Below are 7006 nucleotides of genomic sequence, written 5' to 3'. Positions count from 1 at the left end.
GTCTTTTAAATCTTTTCCTTTGTAATTTAATTCCATGTTCAGATGATTTGGAAGTATTTCCGTCTTCAAGAATAAAGAGTGATCTAAGCATTCACTCAACATAAAGGTGGCATGATTTTAGTGTCATGACTTTGGAGTGGCTTTAATAAAGGAGTAACTCTGCTGTCTCATCCTGGAAGAGAGAAAGCATCTAGATCAGCTGCTTTAAAACCAAAGTCATTAACAGAAGTCCGGTACTTTATTTTGACTGATTTATAAATAATCACTTCATATACAGCTGCCTAGAAGTATGTTTTAGAATAATTATATATTAGTTTTGAAGATTTCTTTCTATTTGAAACTATGGGTGTTTCACTGAAAATAAAATTGGTGGTTGAGAAGTATACTCTGTTATAGCTACTGAAATCTCTCCACATTATAATTAAACTTGATTTAGGAATAGAATTCTGCATATCTATCTACCTAATTACCTAACTCCCTATCGTCTATCACCCCTGTCTTGGTCTGAGACTACCTATGATCACTTTTTTTTTTTTTTTTTTTTAGAAAATGATGGATATGGGCATTTACTTGGCTTATCTCCTCTCTTTAGACTAACATCTTTGTCAGGCTCCTTATTTACATCAATTAATTGTTAAAATTAAAATCAACATTAAAATCAACATTGGGAGTAGATGTACTTGTAGGGCCTTGTCATGATGTAAGATTGAGCTATCTGTTGTACATTACCTTTCAAGAAGTCAATTGAGAGAAACAATTATAGAGAGGAGCACTTGGATGCTATGAAGTTCACTAAATTCATGATTATCAGAAAAGAATGTTAGCTTCCCAGACTAATGGTCTTATTAGAATAAGCTTGGCTATGTCACAGCAGCAGGTACCCCTTTCTCAGGACTGAAAGTCACAAATTTCTCATCCATGCAAAAAACACGTTTCTAGGTAATTTGTGACTTTGCTTCACATTTTATTTGCCCCAAGCATGATATGATTGAGCAATGTCTATTTTGAACATTTCAACTTCAGTGGTGTAAGTAAAAGTGACATGGAGAACCACAAACTGTTAAAGGTCATGTCTGCAAGTGCCACATGTCACTTCTGTCCATGTTTCACTGGCTGAATCAGGTCACCTGGACATTTCTGAATTTTATATTGTAGAGATATATATACTTCTTCCCCAGAGAGGGATACTATAAGAAAAAAAAAAATCAAAATATTTGGTGAAGAGTATGCCAAATTTGCTAAGTTCCATACTCTCCTTTGGGGGTAGACTTCTTGAGAATAAGATTTTTATTTTTTCAATACTCAAGCTATCCATTGGAATCTGATATGCTCCCCAAGAGGAGCGTGCCTCCTCATTGCAACTTGTGCAGGATCATGCTGTTACTGTGCTGACTTATTGGTCTTGAGCAGGAAACATAATGACTATTGTTTAGGTACACTACTTCAAACATTTCATTCACCAGACTATGTTAAGCCATGGATTTATATTTCAATTTTGTACTTACACATGGTTTATGGCATATAAATACACATCCCAATGGCCAAAGCAAGTCATATAACCAAGTCCAATTTAATGGAAGAAAGATATAATTCTTCTATGGTGAAAGAGGAAGTGAATAACTAGCAATAATATTGTACAATCCACCATGTTACATTTAGCCAGTATTTTTCTTGTTAAATCTTGATTAATTATCAAAAAAAGATTAAGCATAGTACTTCTATGTATGTGCTTAGATGATCAGTCATGTCCAGCTCCTTGCAACCCCATGATCTATAGCCCACCAGGCTCCTCTTTCCATGGGGTTCTCCAGGAAAGACTACGGCAGGGGGTGCCATTTCCTCCTCCAGGGTATCTTCCCGACCTAGGGGTCGAACCTGTGTCTCATGTCTCCTGCAATGGCAGGCAGGTTCTTTACCACTAGCACCACCTGGGGAGTCCCAGCATGGTACTTCTGCTGCTGCTACAGCTAAGCCACTTCAGTTGTGTCCAACTCTGTGAGACCCCATAGATGGCAGTCTACCAGGCTCCCCGGTCCCTGGGATTCTCCAGGCAAGAATACTGGAGTGGGTTGCCATTTCCTTCTCCAATGCATGAAAGTGAAAAATGAAAGTGAAGTCGCCCAGTCGTGTCCGACTCTTAGTGACCCCATGGACGGCAGCCCACCAGGCTCCACTGCCCATGGGATTTTCCAGGCAAGAGTACTGGAGTGGGGTGCCATGCCTTCTCATTCCTCACAAATAAGCATTCAACAAATATTTGCTGGTAGGCTTAATAGAACTGTAAATCACTACTCAGTTCCAATGAGGTGGATGAACCTAGAGCCTATTAAACAGAGTGAAGTAAGTTCAGAAACAGAAAGACAAATGTCATATGTTAATGCACACACATGCAGAATCTAGAAAGATGATACTGATGAACCTATCTGCAAGACAGCAATGGAGACACAAACATAAAGAACGGACTTATGGACACAGGAGGGGGAAGGAGAGGGTGGGAAGAATTAAGAGTAACACTAAAACATGCATTACCATGTGTAAATTTTTCAGTTCAGTTCAGTGGCTCAGTCATGTCTGACTCTTTGCAACCCCATGGACTGCAGCACACCAGGCTTCCCTGTCCATGACCAACTCCTCGATCTTGCTCAAACTCATGTCTATCTAGTCGGTGATGCCATCCAACCATCTCATCCTCTCTTGTCTACTTCTCCTCTTGCCTTCAATCTTTCCAGCATCAGGATCTTTTCCAATGAGTCAGTTCTTTGCATCAGGTGGCCAAAGTATTGGAGCTTCAGTTTCAGCATCTGTCCTTCCAGTGAATATTCAGGACTGATTTCTTTTAGGATGGACTGGTTTGATCTCCTTGCAGTCCAAGGGACTCTCAAGAGTCTTCTCCAACACCACAGTTCAAAAGCATCAATTCTTTGGTGCTCAGGCTTGTTTTTGGCTCAACTCTCACATCCATACACGACTACTGGAAAAACCATAGCTTTAACTATATGGACCTTTGTTGGCAAAGTAATGTCTCTGCTTTTTAATTTTTAATTTTGCAATGAATATAAAGTCAGATCATACTAAGTAGAAACCATTGTCTATGATTCCTTTCATGTGATTATGGCTATTTTAATTGATCCTGTGACTAAGTACAGATTATTCCTCACCCAGAATTATCATCTTTGTCTTCTAATGCTATTATTTTTACCCCTAATTAGATGATGATTTAGTGGTATTTACACTATTTTGTAATCTGAGATATATCCTTGAGGAAGAGATAGGTCCTACTGTAATTCTGAGTTCCATCCCACTATTTTAGAATGCCAGGCCTTATCAAACTTTAGAGGAACTCTCAAGTTGCTCCACCAAACTATAGAAATACAGCACATTTACCTCTTAGATAAGATGTATGAAACAAGGACATTTCCTGAATAAAGAGTGATGTGTACTACAGATTTAAATATAATATTCAGGGTAGCAACTGGTGTTTGTAGGAAGATAATCATGTGTTTTCTCGGTAAAACTGTTGTCTATATCCTCTTAGTTTCATGATCAAGAGAGCAGATATGGCAGAAATATGACAAATACAGGAACTTGCCTTAATTCCATTGACAGTTTTTGGTGTAACAAGCATTTCTTGACTCTGCCTGTGAAGCTAAAAAAAAAAAAAAAAAGAGAGAGAGAGAGCATCATATTTGTTATACATCTCCAGCAGGCAGACTTGAGAAACTCTGTAATTTCTCAGTGATTTATAGGAACAGCACACTTTATTTAGACTAGGAGAGAGAGGTTAAGGAAAAAAGGAGAATAGATCTGTATCTGTTATTTCTGAAAAGTTGGGACCAATTATTTGTTCAAATGTTAGTAGGAATTCACCTGCTAGTTACTGAGATTTTCTTGTGAGCTACCTCTTCAGATGTCAGGACAACTAGACAAAAATCGACCAAGAAAAAGAAGGAGAAAACACGCCTTTTCCACCACTACAAAGGAGAAGATTAGAACTGCTGCATATAACCCCATCTCAAGGTCAGAGGCCAGGTAGCAGGTTCTCCTTCTCCCCAAATCAAAGCCTGGAGCAGAAGCTACTGAAACCACTTATTCTGACTGTCAGCTTTGCAAAAGGTCCAGGGAAAGAGGAACAGAACAGGGGAGGCCGAAAACTATGCTTTCTGCAACCCTTTTAAATATAAAGAATCTCTGAGGAAAATAAAGTTTATAAAATTCTTAAACTTCGGAAATTTGGGCCTGTAGAATGCTGCCTTGAACTTTTGATATAAACCCTTTTTTCTGCCTCTTTTCATTATAAATCCTTCCCCCTTTCTCAGGCTTTCATTTTCTCGCTGAACTCCCCCAACACTGTAACCCTCAAGATTCTAAATCTTAGAATTTTGGTCTCTTCCTGAGAAAGTCCAAAATGAAATAATTTTCCGCAAGGGAGTTTGGAGAGCCCAGACAGACGTTGAATGACACTTGTATTTCTCTGCTTTGCTTTGAAGGCATCCTCCAGTTTTTGTGTATTTTAGGAATGGAATGTGTTTGTAACAATTGTCCTTCCAGAAAGCAGAGCTGTGTTTTCAGCCCCATGGTAAATGTGCAGTGGATGCAGTCCTGGGGCAGCGTGGCAGAGAGGAGAATGCCATCCCATCACAGGGCTGCGAAGGGAGCCCATTGCCCACGGTACAACTGAGATAATGCTGTCTTGACATTTGTCAGGAGAGGAGCAGCTGGTAACTCTCTCCTCCCATGCCACACCGGTAAAGCCTACTTCTAATCTCCACTTTCCAGGAAACTTTCCTTTTGTGTCGCTGTTTCATTATGACAGGAAATTCATCTTACATTTCTGTTGGGTGGTTTTGTTCTCTTTACAATGCGATCATTTGTAACCATTTATGCTTTGAAAACATTTCTAGCCATTTTTTCCCCCTGCCTATGTGCTGTGGGTAACCAATTATATTGTGCTTCTTTGTTGGTAAGAATCATGTCTTATTTTATTTTTTTTTCCTTTCTCCTGGTGTCTAGCTGAGCATTGCAAAGCTCATGATTGAGTGATAAGAAGAAACGCTCAGTCTCATGAAAAATGACAAGGAAGCCTTTGGTTGTACAATCTCATCATAAGTTTATTTGTTGATTAGATTGTCTGAATGTTAGAGTCTGTTTCAGGAGAAGATGTTGACTTCTCTTTCAACATTAGACCCAAATGAGAAAGCAAGAGAGCGGGGAGAGTGTGGTGCGCGAGGAGGGAGGAAAAGCGTGGACGTGTTCCTAGCCAATCTCTTTCCATGTTTACACCACCATTTATAATGACATGAAACACCACCCTGAAACTTCTTTTCTTTGTCCTTTTACCCTGATGTAATAAGGTACGTAAAGGATTGGCCTCTTTATTTTACTCCAGGCACCCTCTCACTTACTAACTATACCATTCTACATGTTACTTAAACTTTCAGTGCCTTGATTTCCCCATTTCAAAACTGAGAATGAAAATATCATCTACTTCATAGTGATATCAAGATGAATAAAATAAGAATATATGTAAAACTCTGAAAGCAAGACTTGTCGTGTAGAAAGTGCTTAGTTGGCATCAATATCACCGAGTTGTTTAAGAAGCAGGAAATAAGTGCTGGTCAAAGTGGCAATCATGGGTCATCCCAAGAGAAGGGGAAAATAGGAATCTTGTGGGATAAGAATAAAATAATCACTCAACATATTTCTGACTAATCAGTGAGATGGGAAGTTCAGTCTTTTTTTTTTTTTTTGAGAAGTTCAGTCTTAAAATTGAATATTAGGTGATCTTTTAACTCACTAATGATAATGAAAATTATTTCTCAGTATAATATTTACCAAAGGAAGCTCTTGACAATTATTGTGCTGCTTTAGTAAACCATTTTCTATCCCATTAACTAGTATTTATTAAAACAGTATTGCTATCAGATGGAGATCTTATCTCTAGCTTATTATGTAACTGGAGGAAATAAAATTTGCACCTGGGAAGAACAAAAAAGAATTTCAGAAGGCACAGCATTGCTCATAGGCAAAACAAGAGGGACAAGACATGCTGAGTTGTTTGCTTGAGATGATTCACTGTCAGCATAGACAGAAGGTGTACTGCTGTGGTGAAAAAGTTAATCTTTACTCTGGAAAATACTGCAGATTAATAGAGGCTACAGTAAAGCATATCGATTTATTCATATTTCTTAAAGATAATGTGTAAAAACATTAAGGGAATAACATCTTCCATTACATTTTTTTTATCTTGTGTATGAATTGGCAAGGATTTGCTAAGTAAATTTTGGTGTCATATTTTAGAATATCATTGTAGTTTTTTTGTTGTTGTTGTTAAACCTTATAGATTCTTGAAAAGACCTGAAGCATGAGACAATAACTGTAAAATGAGAAGAAAACTGAGAAGTGCTAAAACATAAAATGTAATGTCATACACATGCACAAAAGTAGTGTCACTGAAGTAAACATTCTCCAAATAGCAATAATGCAAATAAATGTATAAAAAATATTAAGAGAGTAGCATCTTCCATTATGGGGTTTTTTTTTTTTTTTTTTTTGGTCTTGTGTATGAATTGGCAAGGATTTGCAAAGTAATTTTTGGTGTCCTGTATTAGAATATCATTGTAGTTTTTCTTTTTTCTTTTTTTTTTTAACCTTATAGATACTTGGAAAGACCTGAAGCATGAGATAATAACTGTAAAATGAGAGGAAAACTGAAGAAGAAGTGCTAAAACATATAATGTCACACACACACACACACACACACACACACAAATGTAATGTCACTTAAGTAAACACTCTCCAGATAGCAATATGGCAATTGAGCATAGAATTCTACAAGGGAGAACCTAATCTGTACTGAACCTTGGTTCAGCAGTTAATTTGGTCCAACCAGCCTGGTTAACCCTCTTTAGTAACGTAAAACAAATATTTAATATAAGACTTTATGGTGATAATAAAAGGATAAGTTGAAGATGATTAACTCTGAAATAAGAACTGTATGGGTTATGCA

This window comes from Muntiacus reevesi, chromosome 6, assembly GCF_963930625.1.
Source record: "Muntiacus reevesi chromosome 6, mMunRee1.1, whole genome shotgun sequence".
Lineage (NCBI taxonomy): Eukaryota > Metazoa > Chordata > Mammalia > Artiodactyla > Cervidae > Muntiacus > Muntiacus reevesi.
This window is presented reverse-complemented; position numbering follows the sequence as displayed.